Here is a 21804-nt window from a genome sequence, read left to right as displayed (position 1 = left end):
TATCTTCTTGGTTACCCCTTCAAAAAACTCAATCAAATTCGTGAGACATGATTTTCCTCTCACAAAACCATGCTGACTGTTCCTAATTAATCCCTGCCTCTCCAAATGCCTGTAGATTCTGTCCCTCAGAATACCCTCTAACAACTTACCCACTACAGATGTCAGGCTCACTGGTCTGTAGTTCCCAGGCTTTTCCCTGCCGCCCTTCTTAAACAAAGGCACAACATTTGCTACCCTCCAATCTTCAGGCACCTCACCTGTAGCGGTGGATGATTCAAATATCTCTGCTAGGGGACCCGCAATTTCCTCCCTAACCTCCCATAACGTCCTGGGATACATTTCATCAGGTCCCGGAGATTTATCTACCTTGATGCGCGTTAAGACTTCCAGCACCTCCCTCTCTGTAATATGTACACTCCTCAAGACATCACTATTTATTTCCCCAAGTTCCCTAACATCCATGCCTTTCTCAACCGTAAATACCGATGTGAAATATTCATTCAGGATCTCACCCATCTCTTGTGGTTCCGCACATAGATGACCTTGTTGATCCTTAAGAGGCCCTACTCTCTCCCTAGTTACCCTTTTGCCCTTTATGTATTTGTAGAAGCTCTTTGGATTCACCTTTGCCTGATCTGCCAAAGCAATCTCATATCCCCTTTTTGCCCTCCTGATTTCTCTCTTAACTCTACTCCGGCAATCTCTATACTCTTCAAGGGATCCACTTGATCCCAGCTGCCTATGCATGTCATATGCCTCCTTCTTATTTTTGACTAGTGCCTCAATCTCCCGAGTCATCCAAGGTTCCCTACTTCTACCAGCCTTGCCCTTCACTTTATAAGGAATGTGCTTACACTGAACCCTGGTTAACACACTTTTGAAAGCCTCCCACTTACCAGACGTCCCTTTGCCTGCCAACAGACTCTCCCAATCAACTTCTGAAAGTTCCTGTCTAATACCATCAAAATTGGCCTTTCCCCAATTTAGAATTTTAACTTTTGGGCCAGACCTATCCTTCTCCATAGCTATCTTAAAACTAATGGAATTATGATCACTGGTCCCAAAGTGATCCCTCACTAACACTTCTGTCACCTGCCCTTCCTTATTTCCCAAGAGGAGGTCAAGTTTTGCCCCCTCTCTAGTCGGGCCATCCACATACTGAATGAGAAATTCCTCCTGAATACACTCAACAAATTTCTCTCCATCCAAGCCCCTAATGCTATGGCTGTCCCAGTCAATGTTGGGAAAGTTAAAGTCCCCTACTATGACCACCCTATTTTTCTTGCAGCTGTCTGTAATCTCCTTACATATTTGCTCCTCAATTTCCCGTTGACTATTTGCGGGTCTGTAGTACAATCCTATCAAAGTGATCTCTCCCTTCTTATTTTTCAGTTCTACCCATATGGACTCAGTGGGCGAACCCTCGGATATATCCCCTCTCACTACTGCCGTGATGTTCTCCCTAATCAAGAACGCAACTCCCCCTCCTCTCTTACCTCCTGCTCTATCTTTCCTATAGCATCTGTACCCTGGAACATTGAGCTGCCAGTCCTGCCCCTCCCTTAGCCATGTTTCAGTAATAGCTATAACATCCCAGTCCCATGTACCCATCCATGCCCTGAGTTCATCTGCCTTGCCCATCAGACTTCTTGCATTGAAATAAATGCAGTTTAATCTCGTCTTCCCTTGGTCTTTGCCCTGCTTTCTCAGACCATCTGTCCGGTCATGTTCTGTACACTCTCCCTTACTGCCTTTTGTTTCTGTCACCACTTTATTTCCCACTGACTTCCTGCATCGGTTCCCATCCCCCTGCCACATTAGTTTAAACCCTCCCCAACAGCACTAGCAAACACTCCCCCTGGGACATTGGTTCCAGTCCTGCCCAGATGCAGACCGTCCAATTTGTACTGGTCCCACCTCCCCCAGAACCGGTTCCAATGGCCCAGGAATTTGAATCCCTCCCTCTTGCACCATCTCTCAAGCCACGTATTCATCTTAGCTATCCTGTCATTCCTACTCTGACTAGCCCGTGGCACTGGTAGCAATCCTGAGATTACTACCTTTGAGGTCCTACTCTTTAGTTTAACTCCTAACTCACTAAATTCAGCTTGTAGGACCTCATCCTGTTTTTTACCTATATCGTTGGTGCCTATATGCACCACGACAACTGGCTGTTCACCCTCCCCCTCCAGAATGTCCTGCAGCCGCTCCGAGACATCCTTGACCCTTGCACCAGGGAGGCAACATACCATCCTGGAGTCTCGGTTGCGTCCGCAGAAACGCCTGTCTATTCCCCTTACAATCGAGTCCCCTATCACTATAGCTCTGCCACTCTTTTTCCTGCCCTCCTGTGCAGCAGAGCCAGCCACGGTGCCATGAACCTGGCCACTGCCACCTTCCCCTGGTGAGCCATCTCCGCCAACAGTATCCAAAACGGTATACCTGTTTTGGAGGGAGATGACCGCAGGGGACCCCTGCACTGCCTTCCTACTCTTCCTCTGTCTGTTGGTCACCCATTCACTATCTCCCTCAGTAATTTTTATCTGCGGTGTGACCAACTCACTGAACGTGCTATCCACGACTTTCTCAGCATCGCGGATGCTCCAAAGTGAGTCCATCCGCAGCTCCAGAGCCGTCAAGCGGTCAAACAATAGCTGCAGCTGGACACACTTCCCGCAGGTGAAGGAATCAGGGATACAGGAAGGAGCCCTGAATTCCCACATCCCACAAGAGGAACATGACACGGCGCTGGGATCTCCTGCCATGACTTAACCCTTAAATTAGCTTAAGAACAACTACAATGTCAAGAGAAAAAAAAAAGGAAAGAAAAACTACTTACCACTCCCTTTAAGGAGTTTACTCCTTTAAATTGTTCTCAATTTAGAGAATGTTAACTACACTAGGGAACTTGATTCACTAAAAAATAAACGCTACTTCCTATAAGACCTGCAGACCTTCCCTTTCCTTTTACTTCAGTTACTGTAGATAAGGAGAAATACTCACCTGAACCTACTCACCAATCAGGTGCCTCCCCTGTGTCGCGTCCCGATCTGATTCCTGACGTCACTTCGAACTCGGTCGCAGCTCCGCTCGGCTCGGCTCCTCTCAGCGCTCTGAAATCCCGCCTTTTATCGGACGCTCCCTCCGCTCGGCTCGGCTCCTCTCAGCTGTTCTCAGCGCTCTGAAATCCCGCCTTTTATCGGACGCTCCCTCCGCTCGGCTCGGCTCCTCTCAGCTGTTCTCAGCGCTCTGAAATCCCGCCTTTTATCGGACGCTCCCTCCGCTCGGCTCGGCTCCTCTCAGCTGTTCTCAGCGCTCTGAAATCCCGCCTTTTATCGGACGCTCCCTCCGCTCGGCTCCTCTCAGCTGTTCTCAGCGCTCTGAAATCCCGCCTTTTATCGGACGCTCCCTCCGCTCGGCTCCTCTCAGCTGTTCTCAGCGCTCTGAAATCCCGCCTTTTATCGGACGCTCCCTCCGCTCGGCTCGGCTCCTCTCAGCTGTTCTCAGCGCTCTGAAATCCCGCCTTTTATCGGACGCTCCCTCCGCTCGGCTCGGCTCCTCTCAGCTCCTCTCAGCGCTCTGAAATCCCGCCTTTTATCGGACGCTCCCTCCGCTCGGCTCGGCTCCTCTCAGCTGTTCTCAGCGCTCTGAAATCCCGCCTTTTATCGGACGCTCCCTCCGCTCGGCTCGGCTCCTCTCAGCTGTTCTCAGCGCTCTGAAATCCCGCCTTTTATCGGACGCTCCCTCCGCTCGGCTCGGCTCCTCTCAGCTGTTCTCAGCGCTCTGAAATCCCGCCTTTTATCGGACGCTCCCTCCGCTCGGCTCGGCTCCTCTCAGCTGTTCTCAGCGCTCTGAAATCCCGCCTTTTATCGGACGCTCCCTCCGCTCGGCTCGGCTCCTCTCAGCTGTTCTCAGCGCTCTGAAATCCCGCCTTTTATCGGACGCTCCCTCCGCTCGGCTCGGCTCCTCTCAGCTGTTCTCAGCGCTCTGAAATCCCGCCTTTTATCGGACGCTCCCTCCGCTCGGCTCGGCTCCTCTCAGCTGTTCTCAGCGCTCTGAAATCCCGCCTTTTATCGGACGCTCCCTCCGCTCGGCTCGGCTCCTCTCAGCGCTCTGAAATCCCGCCTTTTATCGGACGCTCCCTCCGCTCGGCTCCTCTCAGCTGTTCTCAGCGCTCTGAAATCCCGCCTTTTATCGGACGCTCCCTCCGCTCGGCTCGGCTCCTCTCAGCGCTCTGAAATCCCGCCTTTTATCGGACGCTCCCTCCGCTCGGCTCGGCTCCTCTCAGCGCTCTGAAATCCCGCCTTTTATCGGACGCTCCCTCCGCTGGGCTCGGCTCCTCTCAGCGCTCTGAAATCCCGCCTTTTATCGGACGCTCCCTCCGCTGGGCTCGGCTCCTCTCAGCGCTCTGAAATCCCGCCTTTTATCGGACGCTCCCTCCGCTCGGCTCGGCTCCTCTCAGCTGTTCTCAGCGCTCTGAAATCCCGCCTTTTATCGGACGCTCCCTCCGCTCGGCTCGGCTCCTCTCAGCTGTTCTCAGCGCTCTGAAATCCCGCCTTTTATCGGACGCTCCCTCCGCTCGGCTCGGCTCCTCTCAGCTGTTATATTTTCCTCGTTATATTTTCTCCTGTCTTTGCCTCTAAAGGACCCACGTTTATGTTACTGTCATTAATCTCTTCCTTTTAACATACTTGTAGAAGCACTTACAATCTGTTTTTATATTTGTTGCCAATTTACTTTCATATTCAATTTTCTCTCTCTTTATCGATTCATTGGTCATCCTTTGCTGATTTCTGAAACCATCCCTATCCTCAGTCTTACTACTCTTTTTGGCAACATTGTAAGCCTTTTCTTTTAATCTAATACTATCCTTAACTTCTCTAGTTAGCCACGGTTGGATCACTTTTCCCATGGAGTTTTTATTCCTCAAGGGAATGTATATTTGTTGAATGCTGAAGCAGGTCTCTAAGGCCTTTCGTGGACATCCTCCACAGCCCTCTAGACGAAATCTTCAGTGAAGGTTAGTGAACCTGCCATAACTATGCTAACGAAGCTGAGGCCAGAAACTCATTCAGGGTCAGGAATGCATCTCTGTGGTGGTTGGAAGCCCAGTCACTTTAAAGATGCCCTCCAATTCCGCTAAAGCAAAATAATCATGTCCCAGCTTAATTCAGTACAATGTTCTGATGTTTTGTCTTTTTGAATATAGCAAGCATTTATTTAAATACCTGCTTGGCTCTGACGACAGCTTTTATGGGTTATTCTTAGCCTGCATTTTTCAAACAATGAGTTTGATCTGAAACCTTCGAAGAGAGGCTAAGTAATGGGAATCTCTGAAGAGAAAAAGATAAGTGAGAATATTTTCATTAGTTGGTGAGGAAAGGATTACTAAAACAAGCACATAAGTTAATTAGTCATAGTTTTAGCACAAGTTGTGAATGATTTACTATTTTCTAGTATATAAGGTATTAATAAAGTTTAACAACTGCTGTAAATATGTGTTATGTTTAAGTCATTGCTCATTTATTGTTTAAACTTGATTAGTTGGTTAATCCTATAGAGGCATGGCATAGAATCAGTAAATAGCTTACTGAATTGAAGCCAGCGCTCTCATGTACTAGTCTTCAATTAGCAGAAGAATAAACTTTTCATCAGACCGGATGACTTGGGCTATAGACAATGAATTAGGTTACAGAATTTCTAACTCACACCTCCTCGATACAAAAAAAACCAAAAGACAAGACATTTTGTTAAATCTCTTAATAATACTAAACCTGGGCCAGCACCTGTGTCATAAAAGAACGAAAACTTGAATTTATATATTGCCTCCCATGTCCTTAGGATGTCCCAAAGCACTTCACAGCTAAGGAACTTTTTTTAGAAAGAACAAAAGAACTTACATTTACATGGCACCTTCCATGACCTCAGGACATCCCAAAGCCTTTTAAAGCCAATTAAGTACTTTTGAAGTGTTGTCACTGTTATAATGCAGGGAAATGTGGCAGCCAATTTGCGCATAGCAAGGTCCCACAAACAGCAATGAGTTAATGACCAGATAATCTGTTTAATATTTGTAAACAATTTCACAACACCAAGTTATAGTCCAACAAATTTATTTTAAATTCCACAAGCTTTCGGAGGCTTCCTCCTTCCTCAGGTGAACGGTGTGGAACATTCACCTGAGGAAGGAGGAAGCCTCCGAAAGCTTGTGGAATTTAAAATAAATTTGTTGGACTATAACTTGGTGTTGTGAAATTGTTTACAATTGTCAACCCCAGTCCATCACCGGCATCTCCACATCCTGTTTAATATTGTTGGTTGAGCATTAAATATTGGCCAGGGCACCAGCCATCGCTTAGGAGTATCCAGAAACTGAACCAGCATATGGAGGTGAGGGAGAGATGCAGAGTTGGGCTGGAAAAGGGTGACTGAGGATTTATGCACCACCTTTTTTAAAATGATTTATATCAGAAGAAAATATTGGTCATGAACCTAACATCCAGTGTTGTCCAATACGTTAGTCACTACACACATGTGGCTAATTGGGAATCCAGATGTGGCTAATTGCCCTTTTGATTAGTAAATAAAAAATGATTAATAGACACTGTCATTGGGCATGTTATCTCAATACTCATATTCGCCTAATGCATGCATATGTACTTTAACCCTTTTGTGTGTCTGTTGATAAAATGCAGAATGCATTTTGATCGTTGCGTGTGCTTTACTTCCTTGAATACTGCTTATTGGCTATCTGCTAAAATGGTGCGTAACACGGGTATAAACACCAGACTTAAGTACCATGGAAACAACAGCAACATTGTATGGAGAAGGGAGTTGTCAATCGGAATAGCTGCTCCAGGCCCTCAGAAGACAGCTAGCCCAATGTATGACAAGCAGCTCCAACAGGGCGCGTGATGGCAAAAAGCAAGTGGCATCCATACAAACATATGAAACGTCGGACAGGAAAAGACCAGCTGGTCCATCTAGCCTGTTCCATACAGGCCTTATGCATCACTTAAAGAGACTCCTTACCCCATAGATGCCATGTAATTTTCTGGGAGGGGCGAAAAATCAGATCAAATCAGGGGAAAACAATCTGGAAAATTGCTCTCCGATCCCTCTAGGTGATCAAAACTAATCCATGAGACCACATGGACCATAACATATTGTTTGTTACCTATCCTATGCAATCTCCATCCAGTCCAGCTCTCTCTTGAATGTATACAGTGAATTAGCACTCACCACACAAGCTGGCAACTTTGGAAGAGTTATTCAATTAGTCCCACTCCCCTGCTCTTTCTCCATTGCCCTTCATTTTTATTCTTTTTCAAGTTTATATCCAATTCCCTTTGAAAGTTACTATTGAATCTGTTTCCACCATCCTTTCAGGCAGTGCATTCCATATCGTAACAAATCGCTGCCTAAAAAAAAAATCTCCTCATCTCCTCTCTGGTTCTTTTGTCAATTAGAACTGAGAGGATATCCTTATCAGAAAAGGCTGAACAGACTGGGGCTCTTTTCTCTGGAAAAGAGAAGGCTGAGGGGTGACCTGACAGAGGCCTTTAAGATAATGATAAGGTTTTTTAGAATAGACGTAGAGAAAATGTTTTCACCTGTGGGGGAGTCCAAAACTAGAGGTGATAAATATAAAATAGTCGCTAATTAGGGAATTCAGGAGAAATTTCTTTACCCAAAGAGTGGTAAGAATGTGGAACGCGCTACCACAAGGAGTAGTTGAGGTAAATAGCATAGATGCATTTAAGGGGACGCTAGATAAGCACATGAGGGAGAAACGAATAAAAGGGTATCCTGATAGGATTCGATGAAATAGGGAGGGAGGAAGCTTGTGTGGAACATAAACGCCGGCATAGACAATAGGGCCAAATGGCCAGCTTCTGTGCTGTAGTTTCAATGTAACTTGATGTAAATCTGTGTCCTCTGGTTACCGACCCTCCTGCCAGTGGAAACTGTTTCTCCTTATTTACTCCATCAAAACCCCTCATAATTTTGAACATCTCTTTAAATCTCCCTTAATCTTCTCTTTTCTCAGAAGAACAATCCCAGCTTAGAATCATAGAATCATAGAAGTTTACAACATGGAAACAGGCCCTTCGGCCCAACATGTCCATGTCGCCCAGTTTATACCACTAAGCTAGTCCCAGTTGCCTGCACTTGGCCCATATCCCTCTATACCCATCTTACCCATGTAACTGTCCAAATGCTTTTTAAAAGACAAAATTGTACCCGCCTCTACTACTGCCTCTGGCAGCTCGTTCCAGACACTCACCAGCCTTTGAGTGAAAAAATTGCCCCTCTGGACCCTTTTGTATCTCTCCCCTCTCACCTTAAATCTATGCCCCCTCGTTATAGACTCCCCAACCTTTCTCTAGTCCTTCCACATACCAGAAGTCCCTAATCTCTGGTATCATTCTGGTATATTTCTTCTGCACCCTCTCCAAGCCTTGACATCCTTCCTAAAGTGTGGTGCCCATAGAATTGGACACAATTCTCCAGCTGACCAGTGATTTATAAAGGTTTAGTAAAATATCCTTGCTTTTGAAATATGCCTCCATTTATAAAGCCATGAATCCCATAAGACTTTTTAACAGCTTTATCAGCTTGTTCCATAGTCCACCATTCTCTTGTTAAAAATGAGCTGCCTAACATCTAACCTATTTATTCTCTTGCGTAATTCATACACATGACCCCTGGTCCTCCCCAACCTATCTAATGGAACTAATTTGTCAGCGTGGACTTAATCTAGTCCTCTCAATATTTTATAGACCTCAATCAAATAGACCCTGAGTCTATGCTTCTTTAAAATATATAGACCCAATTCTTTAAGCCTATCTGGGTAGCTTAGGTATTTTGTACTGGGAATCATTCTTGTGGCTCTTCTCTGAACCTTTTCAAAAGCCTCAATATCACTACCATGTGAGGGGATCAAAACTGGACAAAGTATTCTGGATGGAGAGCAGTTGTGAGAGTCAACATTCTGAGCAATCACTCTGATGAATCAAAGTTCTGCTTGCAACTATTGGACAAAAACCTAGAAGCTGCACTAAGATGTGCTGGGTCTGATAAATTCAAGCCAGAATTCCAAACTTTGTGGAAAGAGAAAAATGCAGTAAAGTTTTGCACTGAATGGTTTTAGATGTAATAAAAACAGAAAATGCTGGAAATACTCAGTAGATCAGGCAGCATCTGTGGAGAGAAAAACAGAGTTAACGTTTCAGGTCGATAACTCTGTATCTCCCTCCACAGATGCCTGACCTGCTGAGTATTTCTAGCATTTTCTGTTTTTATTTCAAATTTCCAGCATCCGCAGTATTTTGCTTTTTTGTATTGTGTGAAAGGCATTTTTTACTAAAACTAGTGCATGTGGCTAAATTGTTGTCGTTGTAGCCACACTTCTGACTAGTCAATGATTTCTACTGGACAACATGACTGTAGTTAACATTGCATATAGCCCAATAGGCTGTAACAATGGTGGCAGTCCCTGTGGAACCGTACCTTAGCATAGGTTAAGAGATATAATTGTTCCTTCAAGCAATCAACTAGTGATTCAATGTAGGTCAAGTTCTGACTTTTGTTATTTTACAACTGAGTGCAGTGCGGTATTAGTATCTGACTCAGAAACCATAAAACAAACATCTCCCGTCAATGATTTGCTAATCTGCCTTCAAGCGCCAATGAGTGCAGTGGCAACTGAGGTGATGAGATATTCCAGTTCTTGCAACCTGTAAATGTTATAATAGACTTCTACTTTTACTCCATGCCAGGTAGGATATCCTCCCGGATCGAGCAACAGATTAACAGCCTTTCACTTGCAGGCTGGTATCCTGTAGTGGTCAAAAGTCACACAACAGAAGTAGTGACCTTACCGCATTCAAGCTATTGCCCAATGAAAGATTTATTCAAAGCTTATTATGTTGATAATGAATGGAGCTTTCATAAAAATATTTACATTTATTACTAGTGAAAATGGAGTTATATAAATCTAGGATAACAGAAAGTGCCTAAGTGAATAATAGAAAATATGGAATGTGTCATGCACACGACAAGGGGCTCTAGGTTTTAAAAGTTTATTTTTATGGGTGTATTCAGGTCAGTTCTCCATTCATTTTTCTTCTCTTTTTTTTATTCCTTCTTCTTCATTTGTCTGAACAAATGTCTGGAGTTGAGAAGCCAGGTCACACTCTGCTCGCAGACAGCCACCAGGGTTCCCTATTAACAGCACCAGAGACCATCCAGCATGACTCTGCCCTCTGATTTTTCCCTCTCCTCTCCTGGGAGATGTCACAACCTCTGCTCAGTGTGGCTAATGGTGGGAACTGAGCCTTCAATTTGCATCCAGCCCTGCCACTATAATACTTCATCTAGGGGGTTTATGGATAAATCCATGAAGCTGTCGGCCTGCAGCTTGGCTGCAAGATAGAAAATAACAAATGAGGTCTTGGATGCAATTGCAGAGGAAGTGAGTACAAAACAAATAAGGTTGTATTGTACTGTTACAGGTATCAGCTTTGGCTCAGTGGTAGCACTCTTGGCCCTGAATCAGAAGGTTGTGAATTCAAGTCCCACTCCAGAGACTTGAGCACATAATCCAGGCTGACACTTCAGTGCAGTACTGAGGGAGCGCTGCACTGTCAGGGATCAAGTCTTTCGGAAAAGATGTTAAACTGAGGCCCCGTCTGCCCTCTCAGGTGGACACATAAGATCCCATGGCACTATTGTCCTGGCCAATATTTATCCTTCATCCAACATCACTAAAAAACAGATTATCTGATCATCTATCTCATTGCTGTTTGTGGGACTTTGCTGTGTGCAAAATTGGCTGCCGCCTTTCTCTACATTACACTTCAAACGTACTTAATTGGCCATAAAGCACTTTAAGATGTCCTGAGGTCGTGAACGGCACTATATAAATGCAAGTTCTTTCCTTTCCTTTGCTAAGTAAGACATTAGTCAGACCCCATCTGGAGTGCAGTGTGTAGTTCTGGTCACCAAACCATAGTATTAACCTTTAAGAAGTTCCAACGTAAAGAAGATTACAGGTAGATAATGTAAAAAAGTTCACGCATTTTGGACTTGTTCTCTTAGGAACATAGGAACAGGAGTAGGCCATTCAGCCCCTCGTGCCTGCTCCGCCATTTGATAAGATCATGGCTGACCTGTGATCTACCTCCATATACCTGCCTTTGGCCCATATCCCTTAATACCTTTGGTTGCCAAAAAGCTATCTATCTCAGATTTAAATTTAGCAATTGAGCTAGTATCAATTGCCGTTTGCGGAAGAGAGTTCCAAACTTCTACTACCCTATGTGTGTAGAAATGTTTTCTAATCTCGCTCCTGAAAGGTCTGGCTCTAATTTTTAGACTGTGCCCCCTACTCCTAAAATCCCCAACCAGCGGAAATAGTTTCTCTCTATCCACCCTATCTGTTCCCCTTAATATCTTATAAACTTCGATCAGATCACCCCTTAACCTTCTAAACTCTAGAGAATACAACCCCAATTTGTGTAATCTCTCCTCGTAACTTAACCCTTGAAGTCCGAGTGTCATTCTCGTAAACCTACGCTGCACTCCCTCCAAGGCCAATATGTCCCTCCGAAGGTACGGTGCCCAGAACTGCTCACAGTACTCCAGGTGCGGTCTAACCATGGTTTTGTATAGCTGCAGCATAACTTCTGCCCCCTTGTACTCTAGTCTTCTAGATATAAAGGCCAACATTCCATTTGCTTTCTTGATTATTTTCTGCACCTGTTCATGACACTTCAATGATCTTTGTACCTCAACCCCTAGGTCCCTTTGGACATCCACTGTTTTTAACTTTTTACCATTTAGAAAGTACTCTGTTCTATCCTTTTTTGATCCAAAGTGGATGACCTCACATTTGTCTTCATTGAATTCCATTTGCCACAGTTTTGCCCATTCACCTAATCTATCAATATCGCTTTGTAATTTTATGTTTTCATCTACACTGCTTACAATGCCACCAATCTGTGTGTCATCGGCAAACTTAGATATGAGACTTTCTATGCCTTCATCTAAGTCGTTGATATGACAAATGTATTTTATATTTATTCCTCTCTCCTATACTAGGAAAAACTGTAAGTTATATCAGGAGGTGCTTCTGCTCTAAGCACCCCAGCAGAATCAACACATTGCATTCTGTAGTAACATCTATCACACAACAGATCAAAACTAAGGCAAATTTGCTCCTTCTTCCTGTTTGTATACTGAAGCCACAAATGTGACATTTTCATGGAACTTTCCAGATCCACCCACTCTAAGCACATGCTCTAAACATTTCTGATACAGAAATGCTAGAAATGTTCAGTAACTCCAGCTCAGGCTGGTTGGGTGTGAAGCACAGACAAGTCTTCACATCAGCACTCATTCTTCCTTCTATGCCCTTAATGAGATTTTAATAAAACAAAAAAGAAACACAGATTTGTTCTCGGTGGTTTGCCCGCCAGGATTTAATGAATAGCTGTAAAATCTTAAATAACACTTATCTTCACCAAACTCTATACTCTCCTTGACATGTGTGAAGCTCACACTCTAAAAGTATACCTTAACAACTGCTAAACTGCTGCATATATTAGAATATATATTACATAAGTAAAGCAACAGTAATGAAGAAAATAATAGCAACATAAGTAAAGCAACAGTAATGAAGAAAATAATAGCTCAAAAGAGTAACAAATCCCCAGGACCAGATGGTTTCCATCCCAAGGTTTTAAAGGAAGTAGGTGAGCACATTGCAGATGCGCTTACTATAATCTTTCAAAGTTCTCTAGATTCAGGAATTCTCCCTCTAGATTGGAAAATTGCACATGTCACTCTGCTTTTTAAGAAAGGAGAGAGAGGGAAACCAGGGAATTATAGACCAGTTAGCCTAACATCTGTTGTGGGGAAAATGCTGGAGTCTATAATTAAGGATAGGGTGACTGAACACCTTGAGAATTTTCAATTAATCAGAGAGAGCCAGCATGGATTTGTGAAAGGTAGGTCATGCCTGACAAACCTGATTGGATTTTTTGAAGAGGTGACTAAAGTAGTGGTCAGGGGAATGTCAACGGACGTTATTTATATGGACTTCCAGAAGGCATTTGATAAGGTCCCACATAAGAGACTGTTAGCTAAGATAGAAGCCCATGGAATCGAGGGAAAAGTACGGACTTGGTTAGGAAGTTGGCTGAGCGAAAGGCGACAGAGAGTAGGGATAATGGGTAGGTACTCACATTGGCAGGATGTGACTAGTGGAGTCCCGCAGGGATCTGTCTTGGAGCCTCAATTATTCACAATGTTTATTAACAACTTAGATGAAGGCATAGAAAGTCTCAGATCTAAGTTTGCCGATGACACAAAGATTGGTGGCATTGTAAGCAGTGTAGATGAAAACATAAAATTACAAAGGGATATTGATAGATTAGGTGAATGGGCTAAACTGTGGCAAATGGAATTCAATGTAGACAAATGTGAGGTCATCCACTTTGGATCAAAAAAGGATAGAACAGGGTACTTTCTAAATGGTAAAAAGTTAAAAACAGTGGATGTCCAAAGGGACCTAGGGGTTGAGGTACAAAGATCATTGAAGTGTCATGAACAGGTGCAGAAAATAATCAAGAAGGCTAATGGAATGCTGGCCTTTATATCTAGAGGACTAGAGTACAAGGGGGCAGAAGTTATGCTGCAGCTATACAAAACCCTGGTTAGACCGCACTTGGAGTACTGTGAGCAGTTCTGGGCACCGCACCTTCGGAAGGACATATTGGCCTTGGAGGGAGTGCAGCGTAGGTTTACTAGAATGATACCCGGACTTCAAGGGTTAAGTTACGAGGAGCGATTACACAAATTGGGGTTGTATTCTCTAGAGTTTAGAAGGTTAAGGGGTGATCTGATTGAAGTTTATAAGATATTAAGGGAAACAGATAGGGTGGATAGAGAGAAACTATTTCCGCTGGTTGGGGATTTTAGAAGTAGGGGGCACAGTCTAAAAATTAGAGCCAGACCTTTCAGGAGCGAGATTAGAAAACATTTCTACACACAAAGGGTGGTAGAAGTTTGGAACGCTCTTCCGCAAACGGCAATTGACACTAGCTCAATTGCTAAATTTAAATCCGAGATAGATAGCTTTTTGGCAACCAAAGGTATTAAGGGATATGGCTCATATGGAGTTAGATCACAGATCAGCTATTGTCCTTCCAGAGAGAGTAAATAGGGCAATGGAGAGTACTTGATAATAAGGTGGGGGAGGGAGGGAAAAATCCCTCATACAGTATAGCAAAGCAATCTAAAATAGTAAGCTTGATGGGCAGCATGGAGAGACATACCTTAAGGGTAGATAGGAGCAGTTAAACAGGAGGTTAATGAAGGAAAGTAAAAATATTGAAGGATATCATTGTGTCAGAATTAAAGGGGTGATATGCAAAAATGCAAAGCATTAGAAATAAAGTCAGGGAACGAGAGGTACCAATAAGAATGCAGAGGTGTGATGTTGCAACAAGTTTGGCCTCTGCTTGGGCAAGATGGCAAATCAAATTCCAGGCTATAACATTTTCAGGAGAGATACAAAAGGAAAAATGGGGGAAGGGTGGTCTTATTTTTTTTTATTCGTTCATGGGATGTGGGCATCGCTGGCGAGGCCAGCATTTATTGCCCATCCCTAATTGGCCTTGAGAAGGTGGCGGTGAGCCGCCGCCTTGAACCACTGCAGTCCGTGTGGTGAAGGTTCTCCCACAGTGCTGTTAGGTAGGGAGTTCCAGGATTTTGACCCAGCGACGACGAAGGAACAGCGATATATTTCCAAGGCGGGATGGTGTGTGACTTGGAGGGGGTCGTGCAGCTGGTGTTGTTCCCATATTCCTGCTGCCCTTGTCCTTCTAGGTGGGAGAGGTCGCGGGTTTGGGAGGTACTGTCGAAGAAGCCTTGGCGAGTATCTGCAGTGCATCCTGTAGATGGTACATACTGCAGCCACATGCGCTGGTGGTGCAGGGAGTGAATGTTTAAGGTGGTGGATAGGGTGCCAATCAAGAGGGCTGCTTTGTCTTGGATTTTAGTAATTAAAGCCAAACTAACAGAGGGAAAAATTTAGGATTAAAGAAGAAGCAAATGATTAACATAATACAGAAGAAAACTGAGAAATATAAAGGGTATAGAAGGGAAGCAAAATGGACGATTAAGAAGTCTGGAGAGAGTATGATAAAAAGAATGATGGTTAACATAAAGGGAAATAGTAAGGGCTTTTATAAGCGCGTAAGTAAAACTATAGTTAAAGCAAGGGTAGGTTCACTTGAAGGGGGCTACCTTGTACTTCAGAGTTAACTCAAGAGAAAGATGCCTAGTTATTATCTTGCATTAGTTCTTAGAGAGGAAGGTGAAAGTGAAACTAAGGGAGTACCTGAAGAGGATTTTGAACAGCCACTACTGGAGATCAATATTCAAAAGAAGTCGTATTAAAAAGTAGAAAAGTCATTGATGGATACGGTAGCATAGTGGTTAGGCCTGGACTAATAATCCGGAGTCATGAGTTCAAATCCTGCCACGGCAGGTGGGGAATTTAAATTCATTTAATTAAATAAAATCTGGAATAAGAAAACTAGCATCAGTAATGATGACCATGAAACTACCGGATTGTCGTAAAAACCCATCTGGTTCACTAATGTCCTCGAGGGAAGGACACCTGCCAACCTTACCCGGTCTGGCTGACATGTGACTCCAGACCCACAGCAATGTGGTTGATTCTTAATCGTCCTCTGAAAGGGCCTAGCAAGCCACTCAGTTGTACAATCTCACTACAAAAAAGTCATCATAAGAATAAAACCGAATGAACCACTAGGCACCGGCAAAGGCTCAGGCCGAGTCCTGAAGGACATAGCTGCCAAACCTGGCCTGTGGCAGGTGGTGAGCGAACCAACATGAGTGAAAAACCAACTTGACCTCGTCCTCACCAATCTACCTGTCACAGATGTATCTGTCCATGACAGTATTGGTAGGAGTGACCACCGCACAGTCCTCACGGAGACAAAGTCCCATCATCGCACTGAGGACGCCATCCAACGTGTGTGTGGCACTGTCACCATGCGAAATGGGATAGATTCAGAACAGATCTAGCAGCTCAAAACTGGGCATCAGCAGCAGGAGAATTGTATTCCAGCACAATCTGTAACCTCATGGCCTGGCATATTCCTCACTCTAACATTATCAACAAGCCAGGGGATCAGCCTTGATTCAATGAGGAGTGTAGAAGAGCATGCCAGGAGCAGCACCAGGCATACCTAAAAATGATGTGCCAACCTGGTGAAGCTACAACTCAGGACTACATGCACGCTAAACAGCGGAAGCAACAGATATAGACAGAGCTAAGCGATTCCACAACCAACGGATCAGATCAAAGCTCTGCAGTCCTGTCACATCCAGTCGTGAATGGTGGTGGACAATTAAACAACTTACGGGAGGAGGAGGCTGTGTAAACATCTCCATCCTCAATGATGATGTGGAGATGCCGGTGATGGACTGGGGTTGACAATTGTAAACAATTTTACAACACCAAGTTATAGTCCAGCAATTTTATTTTAAATTCACAAGCTTTCGGAGATTTTCTCCTTCCTCAGGCAAATGTTTCAAGATCTCCTTGAAGCCTACGCATTTATACATATTGAACAATAATACATGGTGTTTACAGACTGCCCCTGCAACTGCCCGTTGCCAAGGCAATCACCGTGTTCAGACAGAGAGGTGTTACCTGCAGAACCTCCGAATACACATTCAACAAAAAAACAAACAGGGAAAAAAAACAGAGAAAAAAAAACACAGAGAGAGGCAGAAACATCCGGAAGGCAGAGAGAGCCAGCAAATGACCCATTATATTAAAAACAGATAACATTTGTTCGCTGGTGGGGTAACGTGTAGCGTGACATGAACCCAAGATCCCGGTTGAGGCCGTCCTCATGGGTGCGGAACTTGGCTATCAATTTCTGCTCGACAATTTTGCGTTGTCGTGTGTCTCGAAGGCCGCCTTGGAGTACGCTTACCCGAAGGTCGGTGGATGAATGTCCATGACTGCTGAAGTGTTCCCCGACTGGGAGGGAACCCTCCTGTTTGGCGATTGTTGCGCGGTGTCCGTTCATCCGTTGTCGCAGCGTCTGCATGGTCTCGCCAATGTACCATGCTCTGGGGCATCCTTTCCTGCAACGTATGAGGTAGACAACGTTGGCTGAGTCACAGGAGTATGAACCATGCACCTGGTGGGTGGTGTCATCTCGTGTGATGGTGGTATCTGTGTCGATGATCTGGCATGTCTTGCAGAGGTTACCGTGGCAGGGTTGTGTGGCGTCGTGGACGCTGTTCTCTTGAAAGCTAGGTAGTTTGCTGCGAACGATGGTCTGTTTGAGGTTGGGTGGCTGTTTAAAGGCGAGTAGTGGAGGTGTGGGGATGGCCATAGCGAGGTGTTTGTCCTCATTGATGACATGTTGAAGGCTGCGGAGAACATGGCGTAGTTTCTCCGCTCCGGGGAAGTACTGGACGACAAAGGGTACTCTGTTGGTTGCGTCCCGTGTTAGTCTCCTGAGGAGGTCTATGCGATTTTTTGCTGTGGCCCGTCGGAACTGTCGATCGATGAGTCGAGCGTCATATCCCGTTCTTACTAGGGCGTCTTTCAGCGTCTGTAGGTGTCCATCGCGTTCCTCCTCGTCTGAGCAGACCCTGTGTATTCGCAGGGCCTGTCCATAGGGGATGGCCTCTTTGACGTGGTTAGGGTGGAAGCTGGAAAAGTGGAGCATCGTGAGGTTGTCCGTGGGCTTGCGGTAGAGTGAGGTGCTGAGGTGCCCGTCTTTGATGGAGATTCGTGTGTCCAAGAAAGAAACTGATTCTGAGGAGTAGTCCATGGTGAGCTTGATGGTGGGATGGAACTTGTTGATGTTATCGTGTAGTCTCTTTAGTGATTCCTTGTCGTGGGTCCATAGAAAGAAAATGTCGTCGATGTATCTGGTGTATAGTGTTGGTTGGAGGTCTTGTGCAGTGAAGAAGTCCTGCTCGAACTTGTGCATGAAAATGTTGGCGTATTGGGGTGCGAATTTGGTCCCCATGGCTGTTCCGTGTGTTTGGGTAAAGAACTGGTTATCGAAGGTGAAGACATTGTGATCCAGGATGAAGCGGATGAGTTGTAGGATGGCTTCCGGAGATTGGCTGTTGTTGGTGTTGAGTATTGATGCTGTCGCAGCGATGCCGTCATCGTGGGGGATACTGGTGTATAGTGCCGAGACGTCCATCGTGGTGAGAAGTGTTCCTGGTTCAACTGGTCCGTGGGTACTGAGTTTTTGTAGGAAGTCTGTAGTGTCACGACAGAAGCTGGGGGTTCCCTGTACGATGGGTTTCAGGATGCCCTCGATGTATCCAGAGAGGTTCTCACACAGGGTTCCGTTGCCTGATACGATGGGACGTCCGGGTGTGTTGGCTTTGTGTATCTTTGGGAGGCAGTAGAAGTCTCCCACGCGGGGATTACGTGGGATGAGAATGCGTAGGATGCTTTGAAGGTCTGGATCGAAGGTCTTGATCAGTTTGTTGAGCTGGTGGGTGTGTTCTTTGGTCGGATCTGCGGGTAACCGTCTGTAGTGTTCCTGGTTGTCCAGTTGTCGGTATGCTTCTTTGCAATAGTCTGTTCTGTTCTGTATGACTATGGCTGAACACGGTGATTGCCTTGGCAACGGGCAGTTGCAGGGGCAGTCTGTAAACACCATGTATTATTGTTCAATATGTATAAATGCGTAGGCTTCAAGGAGATCTTGAAACATTTGCCTGAGGAAGGAGAAAATCTCCGAAAGCTTGTGAATTTAAAATAAAATTGCTGGACTATAACTTGGTGTTGTAAAATTGTTTACAATCCTCAATGATGGCAGAGTCCAGCACGTGAGTGCAAAAGACAAGGCTGAAGCGTTTGCAACCATCTTCAGCTAGAAGTGCCGAGTGGATGATCCATCTCGGCCTCCTCCCAATGTCCCCACCATCACAGAAGCCAGTCTTCAGCCAATTCAATTCACTACACGTAATATCAAGAAACGGCTGAATGCACTGGATACAGCAAAGGCTATGGGCCCCGACAACATCCCGGCTGTAGTGCTGAAGACTTGTGCTCCAGAACTAGCCGCACCTCTAGCCAAACTGTTCCAGTACAGCTACAACACTGGCATCTATCCGACAATGTGAAAAATTGCCCAGGTATGTCCTGTCCACAAAAAGCAGGACAAATCCAATCCGGCCAATTACCGCCCCATCGGTCTACTCTCAATCATCAGCAGTGTGATAGAAGGTGTCGTCAACAGTGCTGTCAAGCGGCACTTACTCACCAATAACCTGCTCACCGATGCTCAGTTTGGGTTCTGCCAGGACCACTCGGCTCCAGACCTCATTACAGCCTTGGTCCAAACATGGACAAAAGAGCTGAATTCTAGAGGTGAGGTGAGAATGACTGCCCTTGACATCAAGGCAGTATTTGACTGAGTGTGGCACCAAGGAGCCCTAGTAAAATTGAAGTCAATGAGAATCAGGGGGAAAACTCTCCAGTGGCTGAAGTCATACCTAGCACAAAGGAAGATGGTAGTGGTTGTTGGAGGCCAATCGTCTCAGCCCCAGGACATTGCTGCAGGAGTACCTCAGAGCAGTGTCCTAGGCCCAACCTTCTTCAGCTGCTTTATCAATGGCTTTCCCTCCATCATACCGTCAGAAATGGGGATGTTCGCTGATGATTGCACGGCATCCAGTTCCATTCGCAACCCCTCAGATAATGAAGCAGTCCGTGCCTGCATGCAGCAAGACCTGGACAACATCCAGGCTTGCGCTGATAAGTGGCAAGTAACATTCGCGCCAGACAAGTGCCAGGCAATGACCATCTCCAACAAGAGAGAGTCTAACCACTTCCCCATGGCATTCAACGGCATTACCATAGCCGAATCCCGCACCATCAACACCCTGGGGGTCACCATTGACCCGAAACTTAACTGGACCAGCCACATAAATACTGTGGCTACAAGAGCAGGTCAGAGGCTGGGTATTCTGCGGCAAGTGACTCACCTCCTCACTCCCCAAAGCCTTTCCACCATCTACAAGACACAAGTCAGGAGTGTGATGGAATACTCTCCACTTGCCTGGATGAATGCAGCTCCAATAACTCTCAAGAAGCTTGACACCATCCAGGGCAAAGCAGCCCGTTTGATTGGCACTCCATCCACCACCCTAAACTTTCACTCCCTTCAATACCGGCGTACCGTGGCTGCAGTGTGTACCATCTACAGGATGCACTGAAGCAACTCGCCAAGGCTTCTTCGACAGCACCTCCCAAACCCACGACCTCTACCACCTAGAAGAACAAGGGCAGCAGGCACATGGGAACAACACCACCTGCACATTCCCCTCCAAGTCACACAACATCCCGACTTGGAAATATATCGCCGTTCCTTCATCGTTGCTGGGTCAAAATCCTGGAACTCCCTTCCTAACAGCACTGTGGGAGAACCTTCACCACACGGACTGCAGCGGTTCAAGAAGGCGGCTCACCACCACCTTCTCAAGGGCAATTAGGGATGGGCAATAAATGCTGCCCTTGCCAGCGACGCCCACATCCCATGAATGAATAAAAAATAGTCCCAAATTGCCTACATCCCAGAATATTAAATAAAGTTGGGGGATGAAATAACAGAAGCACTAACCTTGATTTTCCAAAAATATTTAGAAATGAGAATTGTGCCAAAGGAATGAGAGTGTCGGGGAGGGGAACTAATATATAAGATGGTGCCAGTCTTACAACCTTACTCAAGAAAGAAAGGGACATGCCAAGAAATTATCAGTTTTATCTTCATTGTGGGTAACTTTTAGATTCCATAATACAGGCTGATGTTAGTGAAAACTTTGGACTCGATTTTCGCACCCGTGATTTGGTGCGTTCCTGGCGGGGGTGGGGGACGAAAATCGGGGATTCCCGGGGCGGGTCGGGAGCCCGGCTCCAACCCGCCCCATTTCCGGGTTCCCCACTGACGCGCTGACATGCCCCGCAGCCCCCGCATGTGGGACTCCCGCCGGCAATTAAAGCCAGCGGGGTGACAATTAAGGTATTTATTTAGGTGTTTCAGGTCGTTTAGAGACCTGATTAATGTGATGTTTTAGGAGGGTTGGGATTTTACAAACAACTGGGACTGTTTCCCGTACTGGGGGAAACACTCCCAGTTGAAATGGACGTGTTGCAGCCATCAGCCTGTGACAGCTGCAAAGGTCCATTTGACAGGTGGGGAGGGGGAGACCCTCACTCATTGCAGGAGGCCACTCTGTCACTTTGGGCAAAGTTTGGCCTCCACCACCCTCCTCCTAACAACAAAATTCACCAACTTGCACACTTACCCCAGTGTCCAGACACGTGTACCTACCTTGAGGACCCCCTCAGATGTACATCTTCTGGATGGGGGCCGCCATCATGACCTCCTCGGAGGGCGAACAGCATCACGAGCCTTGCCGGCCACGCCGTCCACCTCTGACACGTGGAGCTCCACAACACAGTGCTGTGACACATCCACCTGCACAGCAGGAGGGAGGGCAACCGCAGAGAGAGATGCGTCGCAGGGGGCACTACCCTCGCCACAGGGTCCACAGACTGAGGCTCAGCTTCTTGGACCTCTCTGAGCAGCAGTGCACACCGAGGCTCAGAGTCACTCGACATGTAGTCGTGGACATCTGCAGCCTCCTTCATGCCGAGCTGCTCCCGGCTGGCCCGAGCACCATCTTCTTACCTGTCGCTGTCAAAGTCACCAC

General features: G+C 45.8%; 1 long non-coding RNA gene across 1 annotated transcript in view; it reads left to right on the top strand.

Annotated features, from left to right (window-relative positions):
- The first annotated feature begins 4920 nt into the window (after positions 1-4920).
- The window catches only part of LOC137311415 (uncharacterized), an 81673-nt gene continuing 64789 nt past the window's right edge, over positions 4921-21804 (top strand). The window contains exon 1 of the long non-coding RNA XR_010960352.1: positions 4921-5020. This is a non-coding gene — a long non-coding RNA (uncharacterized lncRNA). The remainder of the gene's footprint in view (positions 5021-21804) is intronic.

The sequence above is a fragment of the Heptranchias perlo genome, chromosome 3 (assembly GCF_035084215.1).
Source record: "Heptranchias perlo isolate sHepPer1 chromosome 3, sHepPer1.hap1, whole genome shotgun sequence".
NCBI classification, from domain to species: domain Eukaryota; kingdom Metazoa; phylum Chordata; class Chondrichthyes; order Hexanchiformes; family Hexanchidae; genus Heptranchias; species Heptranchias perlo.
This window is presented reverse-complemented; position numbering and strand designations above follow the sequence as displayed.